The sequence below is a fragment of the Carcharodon carcharias genome, chromosome 2, assembly GCF_017639515.1.
Source record: "Carcharodon carcharias isolate sCarCar2 chromosome 2, sCarCar2.pri, whole genome shotgun sequence".
In the NCBI taxonomy this organism is placed as follows: Eukaryota; Metazoa; Chordata; class Chondrichthyes; order Lamniformes; family Lamnidae; genus Carcharodon; species Carcharodon carcharias.
The window spans coordinates 64,859,040-64,876,138 of NC_054468.1; the positions used below are offsets into that span (position 1 = coordinate 64,859,040).

At 44.8% G+C, this 17,099-nt stretch overlaps 1 long non-coding RNA gene across 1 annotated transcript in view; it reads left to right on the plus strand.

Moving 5' to 3' along the window:
* LOC121291461 overlaps positions 1–17,099 on the plus strand; it is a 29,569-nt gene that overhangs the window by 2,855 nt on the left and 9,615 nt on the right. Inside the window, exon 2 of the long non-coding RNA XR_005946009.1 lies at positions 7,574–7,656. This is a non-coding gene — a long non-coding RNA (uncharacterized LOC121291461). The remainder of the gene's footprint in view (positions 1–7,573; positions 7,657–17,099) is intronic.

Sequence of the window (17,099 nt, forward strand, 5' to 3'; positions counted from 1 at the left end):
CAAATTTTCAGATGACACAAAGCTGGGTGGAAGGGTGAGCTGTGAGGAGGATGCAGAGATGCTTCAGTGTGATTTGGACAAGCTGAGTGAGTGGGCAAATGCATGGCAGATGCAGTATAATGTGAATACATGTGAGGTTATCCATTTTGGTAGTAAAAACAGGAAGGCAGATTATCTGAATGGCTATGAATTGAGAAGGGGAATGTGCAATGAGACCTGGGTGTCCTTGTACACCAGTCACTGAAGGTAAGCATAAAAACAAAAAAACTGCAGATGCTGGAAATCCAAAACAAAAACAGAATTACCTGGAAAAACTCAGCAGGTCTGGCAGCATCGGCGAAGAAGAAAAGAGTTGACGTTTCGAGTCCTCATGACCCTTCAACAGAACTAGGTGAATCCAAGGAAGGGATGAAATATAAGCTGGTTTAAGGTGTGTGTGGGGGCGGGGGGCGGGGGGGCATTGGTTGAGGGGGGGAGAGAAGTGGAGGGGGGTGGTGTGGTTGTAAGGACAAACAAGCAGTAATAGAAGCAGATCATCAAAGGATGTCACAGACAACAGAACAAAAGAACACATAGGGGTTGAAGTTGGTGATATTATCTAAATGAATGTGCTAATTAAGAATGAATGGTAGGGCACTCAAGGTATAGCTCTAGTGGGATGGGGGGAGCATAAAAGATTTAGAAATATTTAAAAATAATGGAAATAGGTGGGAAAAGAAAAATCTATATAAATTATTGGAAAAAACAAAAGGAAGGGGGAAGAAACAGAAAGGGGGTGGGGATGGAGGAGGGAGGTCAAGACCTAAAGTTGTTGAATTCAATATTCAGTCTGGAAGGCTGTAAAGTGCCTAGTTGGAAGATGAAGTACTGTTCCTCCAGTTGCGTTGGGCTTCACTGAAACAATGCAGCAAGCCAAGGACAGACATGTGGGCAAGAGAGCAGGGTAGAGTGTTAAAATGGCAAGCGACAGGGAGGTTTGGGTCATTCTTGCGGACAGACCACAGGTGTTCTGCAAGGCGGTCGCCCAGTTTACGTTTGGTCTCTCCAATGTAGAGGAGACCACATTGGGAGCAATGAATGCAGCAGACTAAGTTGGGGGAAATGCAAGTGAAATGCTGCTTCACTTGAAAGGAGTGTTTGGGCCCTTGGACGGTGAAGAGAGAGGAAGTGAAGGGGCAGGTGTTGCATCTTTTGCGTGGGCATGGGGTGGTGCCATAGGAGGGGGTTGAGGAGTAGGGGGTGATGGAGGAGTGGACCAGGGTGTCCCGGAGGGAACGATCCCTAAGGAATGCTGACAGGGGGGTGAAGGGAAGATGTGTTTGGTGGTGGCATCATGCTGGAGTTGGCGGAAATGGCGGAGGATGCTCCTTTGAATGTGGAGGCTGGTGAGGTGATAAGTGAGGACAAGGGGGACCCTATCATGTTTCTGGGAGGGAGGAGAAGGCGTGAGGGCGGATGCGCGGGAGATGGGCCGGACACGGTTGAGGGCCCTGTCAACGACCGTGGGTGGAAAACCTCGGTTAAGGAAGAAGGAGGACATGTCAGAGGAACTGTTTTTGAATGTAGCATCATCGGAACAGATGCGACAGTGGCGAAGGAACTGGGAGAATGGGATGGAGTCCTTACAGGAAGCAGGGTGTGAAGATCTGTACTCGAGGTAGCTGTGGGAGTCAGTAGGTTTGTAATGAATATTGGTGGACAGTCTATCACCAGAGATTGAGACAGAGAGGTCAAGGAAGGGAAGGGAAGTGTCAGAGATGGACCATGTGAAAATGATGGAGGGGTGGAGATTGGAAGCAAAATTAATAAATTTTTCCAAGTCCCAACGAGAGCATGAAGCAGCACCGAAGTAATCATCGATGTACCGGAGAAAGAGTTGTGGAAGGGGGCCGGAGTAGGACTGGAACAAGGAATGTTCCACATACCCCATAAAGAGACAGGTATAGCTGGGGCCCATGCGGGTACCCATACCCACACCTTTTTATTTGGAGGAAGTGAGAGGAGTTGAAGGAGAAATTGTTCAGTGTGAGAACAAGTTCAGCCAGACGGAGGAGAGTAGTGGTGGATGGGGATTGTTCGGGCCTCTGTTCGAGGAAGAAGCTAAGGGCCCTCAGACCATCCTGGTGGGGGATGGAGGTGTAGAGGGATTGGACGTCCATGTTGAAGAGGAAGCGGTTGGGGCCAGGGAACTGGAAATTGTTGATGTGACGTAAGGTGTCAGAGGAATCACGGATGTAGGTGGGAAGGGACTGGACAAGGGGAGAGAGAAGGGAGTCAAGATAACGAGAAATGAGTTCTGTGGGGCAGGAGCAAGCTGACATGATCGGTCTACCGGGACAGTTCTGTTTGTGGATGAAGGTAAGCATGCAGATGCAGTAGTCGGTAAAGAAGGCAAATGGTATGTTGGCCTTCGTAGCCAGATGATTCCAGTACAGGACCAGGGATGTCTTGCTGCAATTATACAAGGCCTTGGTGAGACCACACCTGGAATAGTGTATGCAGATTTGGTCTCCTTATTTGAGGAAAGATGTTCTTGCTATAGAGGGAGTGCAGTGAAAGTTTACCTGACTGATTCCTGGGATGGCAGGACTGATGTATGAGGAGAGATAGAGTCGGTTAGGATTATATTCGCTGGAGTTCAGAAGAATAAGGGGGGGTCTCGTAGAAACCTATAAAATTCTAACAGGACTAGACAGGGTAGATGCAGGAAGGATGTTCCCGATGGTGTGAGAGCCCAGGACCAGGGGTCACAGTCTGAGGATATGAGGTGGACCATTTAGGACTGAGATGAGGAGAAATTTCTTCACCCAGAATGGTGAGCCTGTGGAATTCACTACAGAAAGTAGTTGTGGCCAAAACATTGTATGTTTTCAAGAAGGAGTTAGATATAGCTCTTGGGGCGAAAGGGACCAAAGGATATGGGGAGAAAGCGGGAGTAGGCTATTGAGTTGGATGATCAGCCATGATCACAATGAATGTCAGAGCAGGCTCGAAGGGCCGAATGGCCTACCCCTGCTCCTATTTTCTATGTTTCTATAATCATCTAATGCCCTCTTGAATGCCTCAATTGAATCTGCCTCCACAGCACTTCCAGGCAGTGCATTCCAGACCCGAACCACTCGGAGGGAGGGAACTCCTGAGCTTGGGGCCTGGCAACTTAAGGCACAGCTACCAGTGGTGGAGCAGTTATAATTGGGAATGCACAAGAAACCAGCATAAGAGAAACACAAATATTTCAGAGGGTTGTGGGTTTGGAGGAGATTACTTCCACTTACTTGGGTGTCTGGCTCCACTGTTGATCATATGGCAGGCACTTCTCAGAAGTGGAATGTCTTCCCTGTTGGAGGCTGTGGAACACTCAGCCCGACTTAATTATTGGCCCAACGGCCATAAGATCGGCTTGGGGCTTCCTGGCCATGCAAAGGTGGGCTCTTACGCTAGGGGCTCAGGGGAGTGGGGGTACTACCCTACTGCCTGTGTAAAATTTTACCTAGAACAAGGGATTGCCCATTTATTGCAGAAATCTCTCAATTATCAAGCCATTTCAAACAAACAGATCAAGAATTGGTCAGGCTCGACAGCAGATAGATGATCCACTCAATTAGGTTGTCAAATTTGCCATAGTTCCTTCTAAAGAAGAGCAAGGGAATTTTCTGTGACCTAACCAATATTTATCTCTTAACCAACATCACCAGCCATTTATCTCAGTGCTATTTGTGTGCAAATTGGCTGCTGTGTGTATCTGATTAACAACAATGACTGCATTTTAAAATATGATCATTGTCTGTAAAGAACTTTGAGATGTTCGAAGCTCTTGAAAAGTGCGATATAAATGCTAACTTTTCTTAAAGAGATTAGATTGGAATTAACTTCATATAACAACAGATGCCAAAATTGAAAATTAACCCTAAGGTTACCCCATCTGAGCTACCTCAATGATTGCTGGAGCTTTGGGTCTTACTCCTGCCATGTTCCCTGATTATGATTCCGAAGGGGCCAGGTCTCTTGTCATGCAAGGACATTAAATTCCATCAAAGAAAACATTAATTTACCATTTCAAATTATTTTGCTTTACTGAAGAATTATCAGTTTTTTCAGCCATTGTCAACATTATCAGTGGTACGATTGCCTCAGCTCCCATCTGCTGTTGTATGAAGTTAATTCCAATCTGATCTCTAAGAAAAGTTAGCCTTTATATCGCACCTTTCAAGACCTCTGAACATCTAAAAGTTCTTTACAATGATCATATTTTAAAATGCAGTCATTATTGTTAATTAGATAGCATTACACAACAGCCCATTAGCACATAAATGGCACTGAGATAAACGGTTGGTTATGTTGGCTAAGAGATATTATTGGTTAGGTCACAGGAAACTCCCTCGCTCTTTTTTAGAAGGAACTATGGCGAATTTGATGTCCGCCTAAAAAGGCAGATGGCCTCTGTTTAAAAGGTCTTATCAAAAGATGGCAGGCACCTTGAGCAATGTAGGATATCCGCAATATGGCATTGAAGTGTAAGCTTAGATTTTGTGCTCAAGTTCTGCAGTGGAAACCTACAGCTTTCTGATTCAGGATTGAGAGTGTGTAACTGTCTCAATCTTGCACTTGTTTAGTAAATATTTAGTTTACACAACTTCCAAAATGAGCAGCTCTCTTTTCTTTCGGTTAAGTTACAAAATATAAATGTGTTCAGCAGCTTATCCTAAGGTTTCTGTCTCGCTCTTTTGGCCTTTGGACCTTTTGGTTCTTTTGAGAAATCTGCAGTTCCGTCTCCCAGTGTCCAGTCTCTCTGGGTCCTGGCTTCAAATTGAAACTTAAAACTGCTGTTTCTTTAGTTTTTCTGTGAGTCTATGGGAGGGGCCTGCCTCTCTGGACCCCTGTTGCTAGGCACAGCCCAATTCTTCTACTCCTGTTTATTTAACTTAAGTCGTAAATTCTCTCTCAAAAATGCAAGCATCTTTTAAAAGTGAAACTCAAACTCAATTTGACCTTTTTTAACACACAGATACAGAAATACAAATCAAACTTAAAATTTAAAACAATCTCATTCCTAACACCTACAAATACCAATCTAATTTACTTAAACTGTCTAATTCCTAACAAGCTTTGGAGTGCAGGAAAAGGGTGAGGGAATCTTCTACTGCTCCAATTTACCTCACAGGGTGGGAACTGAGTGATGGGCCTCAGTGGACAAGTTACCATTGGTGCTGCCCATGCAAAAAGGGCTTATCAACGTGAAGTGCTGATTAAAAACAAAAAAACTGCGGATGCTGGAAATCCAAAACAAAAACAGAATTACCTGGAAAAACTCAGCAGGTCTGGCAGCATCGGCGGAGAAGAAAAGGCCCCAGCTATGCCTGTCTCTTTATGGGGTATGTGGAACATTCCTTGTTGCAGTCCTACTCCGGCCCCCTTCCACAACTCTTTCTCCGGTACATCGATGATTACTTCGGTGCCGCTTCATGCTCTCGTCAGGACTTGGAAAAATGTATTAATTTTGCTTCCAATCTCCACCCCTCCATCATTTTCACGTGGTCCATCACTGACACTTCCCTTCCCTTCCTTGACCTCTCTGTCTCAATCTCTGGTGATAGACTGTCCACCAATATCCATTACAAACCCACCGACTCCCACAGCTATCTCGACTACAGCTCCTCACACCCCACTTCCTGTAAGGACTCCATCCCATTCTCTCAGTTCCTTCGCCTCCGTCGCATCTGTTCCGATGATGCTACATTCAAAAACAGTTCCTCTGACATGTCCTCCTTCTTCCTTAACCGAGGTTTTCCACCCACGGTCGTTGACAGGGCCCTCAACCGTGTCCGGCCCATCTCCCGCGCTTCCGCCCTCACGCCTTCTCCTCCCTCCCAGAAACATGATAGGGTCCCCCTTGTCCTCACTTATCACCCCACCAGCCTCCGCATTCAAAGGATCATCCTCCGCCATTTCCGCCAACTCCAGCATGATGCCACCACCAAACACATCTTCCCTTCACCCCCCTTATCGGCATTCCGCAGGGATCACTCCCTCCGGGACACCCTGGTCCACTCCTCTATCACCCCCTACTCCTCAACCCCCTCCTATGGCACCACCCCATGCCCACGCAAAAGATGCAACACCTGCCCCTTCACTTCCTCTCTCCTCACCGTCCAAGGACCCAAACACTCCTTTCAAGTGAAGCAGCATTTCACTTGCATTTCCCCCAACTTAGTCTACTGCATTCGTTGCTCCCAATGTGGTCTCCTCTACATTGGAGAGACCAAACGTAAACTGGGCGACCGCTTTGCAGAACACCTGCGGTCTGTCCGCAAGAATGACCCAAACCTCCCTGTCGTTTGCCATTTCAACACTCCACCCTGCTCTCTTGCCCACATGTCTGTCCTTGGCTTGCTGCATTGTTCCAGTGAAGCCCAACGCAAACTGGAGGAACAACACCTCATCTTCTGACTCGGGACTTTACAGCCTTCCGGACTGAATATTGAATTCAACAACTTTAGGTCGTGAGCTCCCTCCCCCATCCCCACCCCCTTTCTGTTTCCCCCTTCCTTTTTTTTCCAATAAATTATAAAGATTTTCCTTTTCCCACCTATTTCCTTTATATAAAAAAAAACCCCACTAGAGCTATACCTTGAGTGCCCTACCATCCATTCTTAATTAGCACATTCGTTTAGATAATATCACTAACTTTAACACCCATGTGTTCTATTGTACTATTGTCGTTGACATCTTTTGATGATCTGCTTCTATCACTGCTTGTTTGTCCCTACAACCACACCTCCCCCCCTCCACCTCTCTGTCTCTCTATCTCTCCGCCCCCCACACACACACCTTAAACCAGCTTATATTTCAGCTCTTTCTTGGACTCGAACTCAAGTTCTGTTGAAGGGTCATGAGGACTCGAAACGTCAACTCTTTTCTTCTCCGCCGATGCTGCCAGACCTGCTGAGTTTTTCCAGGTAATTCTGTTTTTGTTTTGAAGTGCTGATTCCTCATCGTCATACTGCAGTCCATCTAGTCTGCAGGTACAGAGGCGACTTTAGGTCACTGACCCTGCCATATAGAGAGCTCATATTGTGGAAAGGCAAGTGGGGGTCTGGTGTAGAGGACACCAGCAAGCGCAACAGACACCATGTCTCCTCATACCTATTTCTTCTACGCACCTGAGCTCAATGTTCTGGAAGGTGCTGCCAGAGAATCCTAGTGGTCTTGGTGCAGTGGAGCTTTCGTATGGCAGACAGTAGTCGGAGGGTTGCTGCTGGCGACTGGTAGCACATGTGCCACCTGCATCCCAAGTGCTGTTATTTTCTCTCCTTGTGCAAGACAAATAACGCAAGAGAGGGAGCACAGGAAGGGGCATGACTGAACTCCGGTACCTGACGCCGTACAATGAGTGAGCTGTTGAGCTGGCGGGGAGGATTGGGACTGAGCTTATGAAGATGGCGAGGTCAGCTTCTGGCCTCCATCCCAGAAGGAACAATGCTTAATGTCCCTATTTAGAAACTTAAGGCTCATGCGTGGTGCCATGTTGGAGGCAGCCCATGCAGTCACTTACTCTCTCCGCTCGCAATTGCAGGTGCCACCAAGACAACGACGAGGCCAGACCCCAAGCCTGAGTCCACACATCCGGCAGCCTGCGGATGAGCGAAGATGATGAGGGTGAGCAAGACATTTCACCTGTAGAGCCGTCACAGTGGTCACCTGCACCCTCCAGCAGCCCAGAGTTGGTTCGTTCAGGCAGGGTTTCTCTATGCTCTCTGATGAAGTGCTACTGACATGTGTGAGCCTTGAGGTTTCCATGGGGAGGGTGGCAGATGCCAGGGAGACACTTGTCCAGCAGAACAATCAGTTTCTGCCGGGGATGCGTGCAGACTTTCATTCCATTGCAGTATCTATGGGCGATGTTTCGCTGTAGCTATGTGAGAGGGGGACAGGGCACCTTGATCTCAATCCAGGTGCCCCTTCTCCGGAAGGAATCAGACAAGGGCCTTTGGGCACCCAGAGAGAAAAGGAGCGACAGGCAGACACCCTGGGACCTGCACTCAAGACACTCATGGTGTTTTTTAAAATTCATTCATGGGATATGGGCATCGCTGGCTAGCATTTGTTGCCCATCCCTGATTGCCCTTGAGAAGGTGGATGTGAGCAGCCTTCTTGAAGACCTGCAGTCCTTGTAGAGTAGGTATACCCATAGTGCTGTTAGGGAGGGAGTTCCAGGATTTTGACCAAACAACAGTGAAGGAACGGTGATATATTTCTGAGTCAGGATGGTGAGTGGCTTGGAGGGGAGCTTCCAGGTGGTGGTGGTGTTCCCATCTATCTGCTGCCCTTGTCCTTCTAGATGGTAGTGGTCGTGGGTTTGGACGGTGCTGTCTAAGGGGCCTTGGTGAGTTCCTACAGTGCATATTGTATATGATACACACTGCTGCCACTATGTGTCAGTGGTGGAGGGAGTGAATGTTTGTGGATCAGGTGCCAGTCAAGTGGGCTGCTGTGTCCTGGATGGTGTCAAGCTTCTTGAGTGTTGTTGGAGCTGCTCATCCAGGCTAGTGGAGAGTATTCTGTCACACTTCTGACTTGTACTTTGCAGATGGTGGACAGGCTTTGGGGCAGCCAGGAGGTGAGTTATTTGCCACAGGATTCCTAGCTTCTGACCTGCTCTTGTAGCCACGGTGTTTATATGGCTGGCCTAGTTCAATTTCTGGTCAATGGTAACCCCCAGGATAGTTGGGGATTCAGTGATGGTAATGCCATTGAATGTCAGAGTCCAATGGTTAGATTCTCTCTTGTTGGAGATGATCATTGCCTGGCACTCGTGTGGCGTGTATGTTACTTGCCACTTGTCAGCCCAAGCCTGGATATTGTTCAGGTCTTGCTGCATTTGGACATGGACTGCTTCAGTATCTGAGGAGTTGCGAATGGTGCTGAACGTTGTGCAATCATCAGCGAACATCCCCACTTCTGACCTTATGATGGAAGGAAGGTCATTGATGAAGTGGCTGAAGATGGTTCACATTGGACACTACCCTGAGGAACTCCTGCAGTAAGGTCCTAGAACTGAGATGATTGACCTCCAACAACCGCAACCATCTTCCTTTGTGCTAGGTATGACTCCAACCAGCGTAGAGTTTTTCCTCTGATTCCCATTGACTCCAATTTTGCTAGGGCTGCTTGATGTCACACTTGGTCAAATGCTGTCTTGTTGTCAAGGGCAGTCACTCTCACCTCACGTCTCGAGTTCTGCTCTTTTGTCCATGTTTGGACCAAGGTTATAACGTGGCAGGAGCTGAATGGCCCAGGCAGAATCCAAACTGAGTGTCAGCAGGCTATTGCTAAGCAAGTGCCACTTGACAGCACTGTTGACGACCTTTTCCATCACTTTACTGATGATCGAGAGTAGACTGATGGGGCAGTAATTGGCCAGGTTGGATTTGTCCTGATTCTCCAGACATTTGCCAATAAAAGGTGGGGAAGAGGGCCAGCAGGAGGCAGACTCTTCAGAGCAGAGTTTCTGTGAGCCCACTGGAGCAAGAGGCGCGGCTGGGTGACAAGCCTTTTAACGCAACCTGTCTTAGGTACCTTGCGATATACTCCATTTACGAGTACGTCCTAGAAATGAAAGAGACTCCAGTTAACCATCCAGGTGGCGCAATGGAGCTCCAACAACAGCACCAGCCATGGAAATTCGAGAGACTCACAGAAGTCGCTGGTTGGAGTCATACCTAGCACAAAGGAAGATGGTTAACATTCCACTGTGTGAAAACAGCAAGGTCTTGACAGTAAGATCTCCAAGATCTCAGTGTGTCAGTGCTGCACAGAAATTGCCGCACACTGGCTGCTGGAAGAAGTTAACTTTCTCTTGCGAAAGACTCTTGCAGGGAGAAGGATGCATGGGTGGAAACTCTGAACCAAAGGAAAATAAAGAATTCTCTGCGCTACAGCACGCTGAAGTTCCAGGTGCAGAATTGGAAAGAGCAAAGGAACTTCAAAAGCCTATTTGTCGAAGGAAATCACCGCATATTGCCAGCCAGCAACCTAGGCTAGTGATGTTGTGCTCAACAGTCAGCACTGAACACAATTGTCTTGGACACAGTGACAGAAAACCAGAAGAGCATGTGGATACAAATTACAAGCCAGACACAGCTAAGCAGAGTGAAATGCAAACTCGAAACCTTCGCAAGAGAGTCAAAGAGGAATTTGAAACCAGGCAATGTGGAAATGATCAAGGAAGTGGATAGAGTTTCGGGGCAGTTCCCTTGCGTCATTGTTGCCAACTCTGTGCTTGAGCAGGGATCTTCGTCAGTAAAAAGATAGAAACATAGAAAATAGAAGCAGGAGTAGGACATTTGGCCCTTCGAGCCTGCTCTGCCATTCAATATGATCATGGCTGATACTCTATCTCAACACCGTACTCCTGCTCTCTCCCCATATCCCTTGAACTCCGGTGAATACAGGCCTAGTGGGCCCAATCGCTCCTCATACAACAATCCTGCCATCTCAGGAATCAGTCTGGTGAACGTTTGTTGCACTCCCTCTATGGCAAGTATATCATCTCTTAGGTAAGGGATCAAAACTGCACACAATAAGCCAAGTGTGGTCTCGCCAAGGCCCTGTACAGCTGCAATAAGACATCCTTGCACCTGTATTCAAGTCCTGTTCCAATGAAGGCCAACATACTATTTGCCTTCTTAACTGCTTGCTGCACCTGTATGCTTGTATAAAAGTTGGACTCATAGTGGCAGTAACTCGGAGGATGCTGTCGTTATAGAGCCCAAGCTTAAGCTCGCAGATGTGGAACTGCAAATGGAGATTTGGAAACACATTGTAGAGACTGAGGAAGAATTAAAGGCTAAAGACCCTGAAATAGGAGAGAGGACGTTTGTGGAAGCCACCCCTCCAAAGGAATCACAGAATGATACTTGTAAAGTATCAAACAAGCATACTGGAATTTCAGGAATGGATTTGGCAAATTAGGAGCTGTGCAATCAGAGGCAGATTTGAAACAAAAATCAATACAGAACTTGACAGCAGGTGAAGAAAGGATATGTGACATGATGAAAAAGAAGGAAACTGAGAAGGCGGAAGCTGGTAGGAAAGTTCAAGAAATGATTGGGATTACAGAAAAATTGGGTCAGGAAGCAGAAGAGCAGAATATGGGGAAAAGTGAAGAGATGCACAAGTCAGTACTTTAACTGATTGTGACTAACCTGGATTCTTCAAAGAACTTTGGCAAGCTATAGATTGCTATGATCAACTTCTTCATACAGAGAAAGGGTCAACATCAAGAAATCCAGAAAACATAGCCATGTAACTTCCTCTTCTGCTCCAGGACATCGTATCTGGGGGTTACCCCAAAGATGCGCTGGAGTGCCCCAAAGATGCGCTGGAGTGTCCCAAAGATGCATTGAGGAACCACCCTCCCCTCCCCCGGCAAGTTCCCAGGTAAGGTTTGCACGGCAGTTACCCTGCATTGGGAACCATCCAAAAACGTGATTTAAGTTGTAAATTTCAGATGATTCTGACTGTGTTACATCAATAGTTACCCAGAAACAAAAGAATTCAAACCAATTCTAGCTTCTGGATAACTATTGTACAGTCCCATAACCACCATCTATGTGACACCCACACCTAATGGGACTCTTCTTCGCGACCCCCACCCCCCCCCCCACAATCCCGACAGGTATTCCCCAACCCACAGGATTCCCCAACCCCACGGGGTCATTTCTCCCCTGCATCTATGGGAATTCCCACTGCCACAGGGACATATCCCCCTCATTGTCATGGAAATCTCCACTCCTACGGGGACATTTCCCGCCCACCCCCACAGGGACCTTCCCCTCTCCACCCTCGCCAGGCCCAACTCTCTCACCCACCTCTCCCCCCACCCCCAGCCTCAGGCCTGACCCAACCCGACCCAACACCACCGCCCTCCACCAACCCCTACCCCAGGCCCCCACCGACCTGACCCAACAAGCACCCTCCCCCTCAATTCACAATCCTACCCCTCAATTCACAATCCTACCCACTTACTGCTGCTCCTATTTCGTATGTACCTTACATACTTACCTTCTCCCGGGCTTGTCAAGGACCTTTAAATCTGGCTGGACCTTTAAAATTACAGCAGCTAGTGATGTAAAATAGGGGGCATGTCTTCCTTACTTGTGACTCTGCAACTCTCAACACTAGGCCCCAGGGATGCATTGCATGGCCCAGATCTCACCCAGCTTTAGTCGGAAGATCTGGCGAGATAGGATCAGCTGGGTTTCAAGGTAAGAGTTTTTGAGAAGAGTGGCAATCCAACTCAATTGCCACTCCATCGGAAGTTACGGCTCAATGAAATACAACAGAGAACAGTTGTTGGGCCATGCTGTGATTGCACAGACCGCAGCAGATTCATAAACCTGTGGCAACTGTCTAGGGCAAGAAATGAAAGCTTAAAAAGTACAATTGTGACTCAATGATCCTACCCCCAACAAAAGAGGAAAATGTTTGGAGAACTTCTGTTTTAACTAGGAACCAGAAAGAGCCTGCATCTCTACTAAAGAAGGAAAATAAAGAATAAACGGGAACAAACAGAGAAATCAGAGGAAGACCTTCTGTATGGTGAACTGGCCACTGAATCACAACCTCCTGGTCGCCCATACCTGCAGGCGAGATAAGAAGATGGCAGGCATTGACACTGACAACATTCACTGACAGCCATGACCTCTGGAGGCTGACTGTTTGGAAGGACATTGAAGGAGGCAAACAGAAACGAAAAGCTCAGCTGACCGAGAAGAGGGCCCAGAGAAAACAGAGACCAGCGAATTGTGCACCTTCTCAGCTCACCGTCTTCCTCTGCAGCAAAGACTGCCATGCCAGAGTGGGATTCCTGAGCCACACCAGGTGATGCTTAACACAGAGTTGACCACCACGGCTAAAACTCACCAGCTTATGAGACAGAAGGTTGCCCCTGTGCATGTAGCTAACGGCTATTAGTTTAATATGTAATTTGATTACTATCCTTAAATTTGTATATTTTAAAAATCAAATTGGGGTACTGTTTCAACTGCCACAGTATTATGTGCCAAGACATCAGGTTCTATAAATAGTTCCTAACATGTTTTTAGCCTGTCAGGTGTACGTGAGGTCCCCATTCTCCAGATCAAGGTGTGAATTGAATTTGACAAAGAAATTTATTCAGTGGTAAAGTGCTGCTGGATCACTTAGGAACTTCTCAGCATGGCTAGTATGAGATTAGGTATCTAGGACAACTCATGTTTCAGTTGTCTGGCAACCAGAAATCAATCATCCCCTGACCTGTATACTTCTGTTATCAAATGATTGTATTAGTGTCAACTTTTTTCTTAAAGTACGAAAGAAAAACAGTTCCATAAAATAAAGCAAAAGTTTTCTGCAATTAATAATCTTTGAATGAGTCAGTACTGATTAAACTATTAGCAGTAAAAATACCTCATTCCTTAGCTGTGTTATGTTGTATTGCAAGCATAGTCATCTTTTTATTAAATTGTCCAAAACGGTAAACTAGCTCAGCCTTGTTAGAATTTATCTGGAGATAATGTACTTAGATACTTGTTAATTTGTTTCATAATTACAAGTTTTGTTACTCCTTTTATTACCAACTCTCTCTTTCCAGATGACATTGGCTTGGATTTTGCAGTCAGCAGCAAACGGCCCTAACATTCATTACACTTATACTTGCCCACAGACCTTCCTTCAGCCTTTTACACTGGAACTTGTCGATGAAATCCATTAGAAATCCAAAGTAGCTTTCAGAGAAAGCTTTTAACAAATATGTTTTCAAAAGTGAACCAAATGCCATCTTTGATCCAATCAAATTCCATCAGGGGTGCAGCAATCAGAAAGAGAGGGATATATCTTTCCCAGCAATGGGAGAAATAAAAACCTGCCTCTCACCAAGACAGAATGGTTGGAGGTAGCTGAAAAGATAATAAGTAGAAGCATTGTGCCCATATATAAGCTAATACCAGGAATGGGCAGGTTGTCTTATGAAGAAAGGTTGGACAGGTTAGGCTTGTATCGACTGAAGTTTAAAAAAGCAAGAAGTGACTTGATCGAAACTTTTAAGATCCTGAAGGGTGGAGAGGGTGTTTCCTCTTGTGGGAGAATCCAGAACTAGGAGTCACTGCTCAAAAATAAGGGATTGCTCATTTAAGACAGATGAGGAGAATTTTTTTTTATCTGAGGATCGACAGTCGTTGGAACTCTCTTCCTCAAAAGGCAGTGGAAGTAGAATCTTTGAATATTTTTAAGGCCGAGCTAGATAGATTCTTGATTCACAAAGGGGTGAAAGGTTATCGGGGCAGGCAGGAGGTTACAGTCAGATCAGCCATAATCTTATTGAATGGCGGAGCAGACTTGAAGAGCCAAGTGGCTTACTGCTGCTCCTAGTTCGTATGTCATGGATGCAATGTAGAAAGCGGTATAATTACCTAACCAGGTCAGGAAAAGTGAATACATTTGCTAATTCAACTATACCCTGTGCTTTGAGCCCTCCTTTCACTTTGTCTTACTAAGTATTCTCCATCATGACATTTCATACCCATTCAATTTTCAGCATGGTATGGTATTATTCAACAGGATTAGAAGTATTTTGTAAGGTTTAGAATTTAGCAGGATTAGTGGCATTTTGCAGGGTTTGATATTATTTTGCAGAAATTACTATTATTGTACAGGGTTACTATGATAACTGTAATTATTTATGGGTGACCCCAGACAGCAAGCATCAACAGTTTGCTTGATTCAATGATATCACAGTTGAGCCTGATACCTGATCCTGTTCTTACCTAAAATCCATACACACAAGAGCAAGTGTTTCTGGACAGTCATCAGGAGCAGGAATCCATCTGATTTTTTTCCCTCGACGATCTACAGATACCAAGACTAACTGCAGTGCCTTTACCACTAGACGAGTTGATATAATCTCATTTAGTGGAGATTAGAAATTGAACCTTGATGCATGATTTTCCAGCCCCGGGTGGTGGGCTGGAAGACAAACATAGACAGCAGCCAAGTGAAATAATTAAAGGCCCAATGATTTTCCCACCCCTCTGGCATTTTGCTGCGGCCCCAAAGGGCCATCAGAAGAGGCCTGCCTGCTTCATCTGTCCACCTTTAAACTTACAATTTACCTCCCTGAGGATGCCTCCATGTTGAGGTGCTCATGGCCAATTAGGAGGACAACTCCAGAAAGATTGCCAAGCAGTCCCACTGCCGGCAAGTGCGGGCTCGGAGACCTATTGGTCCCAAAATCAGGGTCCCAAACCTGCCCTAGGACCTTCCTGTCTTCCCTACCAATTGACCAGCTGAAGTAAATGGGGAAGTAAATGTCTTCTAACTGTTACTGTGTTAAATTGATAAGCAAGGGGCGGGGTTAGATCTTCATCAATATATCTTATTTGAAGCAGGAGAATTAAATCCAATTGCTGCAGTTTATATGGTTAAAATAGAATTCCATGGGACTGACTTGTGCATTGCAAGTATTGGACTATCAATTTGAAAAATAATATTCTCTTGAGATTGAAGCATGGTCTAATTGAGCTGTTTAAAATGTAAAACCTATTGATAAGGTAGATATAAGGAAAACCATTTTCCTGTTGTGCGTAACCAAGGGGACATAATCTCAAAATTAGTATGAAGAATAATTGGAGTTTACAAGACTGAGACAGGGAGAATTTGGTCAGCTAATGGCATCACAGAATATAGAGCAAAGATGAAATAGAGAGTTGACATACAGATTGGCCTTGACCTAACTGGATGGCAAAGTAGGCTTAAAGGGCTGAATGGCCTACTCTTGTTTCTGTAAACCCATGCACTGCTGCTATTTAAATCTACAAATTACTGGAGTAAATTATTGAAGTGTTGAATTTATATCCTTTTTCTTTTATTTTTCAACTTAACTCACAATTGCAGATAAACTTTATATTAAGAAAATCAAAAATATATTACCATGAGCCAGTACAGTTCCAATATTCTTAAACTATTTATTTACAATTCAATTTATAATTAAACAAACTGATAACTAGTCAGTTTCCCTGTTAAAATGTGTTCTTGGGGAGAAATTATGGGCATAGACTGACATTCTTAAAACAAACAGATAATTTGAGTCAATTTAGTGCTAGAGAATTGTGCTATTTGTCCAGATCCCCAGTCATCAATACAAAAAAGAACTGAAAATAAAAATTAAAATTAAACATATGCTGAACTCTGAATGTAATATTAACTGTAACAAAATTAACTAAATTAAAAACATACTAACATTTAAACTGTGAGAAATAAATACTAACGGTACATTTGGGGAAAACAACATAGGCAACTGCAATGTTAAATAATTTATACTCTTGAATTGGAAGAGTATTTTGTACACCAAAGTAGAAAAGGTACAATTTGTATTCTTAAAAACTGCTACTGCAATTCATTGAAAGTGAGCTTTGTAATTAAATTCATAAATATATATCTTTTCACAATCACTACGCCACTACACAAGATAAATGTTGACTTAAGGGAAATTAATATGATACTTTTTTGGTATTGCTTTTCCAAACAGCATTGCCTGACTTTAAAAGGGCAATGCTACGTACAAAGGGAAATATCATGCAGAGTTTAACCTTTTGAGTCATAATTCTGTAAATTCAATATAATAAATTAGAAATAAATTGTGATGTTTGTTTTAAATTATAACAGTGTTCATAGTCCATAAAGACTCCCCAGAATGTTGCTCCTATATCTAACATGTGAAAGTAATGACCGTAGACCCAATTCACTGCAAATTACACAACGACTAAACTGATATATATATATATCCTGCTGATCTGTGAAAAAGCCAACGTTTGCTGCACTTATCCAGATGTCTAATCTGCCAGACATAATCATTACATTCTGCTAGCAGGATCATAAAATACACAAAGTAAAAATAGAAAGAAGTTTGACATCATTTCAAATGGAAATGCTCATGAACATCGACAAGGCTTAATGTACAAAAAGTTACAATGGCATTAACTAAGAATGACAAACTAGCATATAGGCTCATACCATACCATAGAGGATGAGTAATGCAATTTGTTAGAATGCTCTCTCCTCAG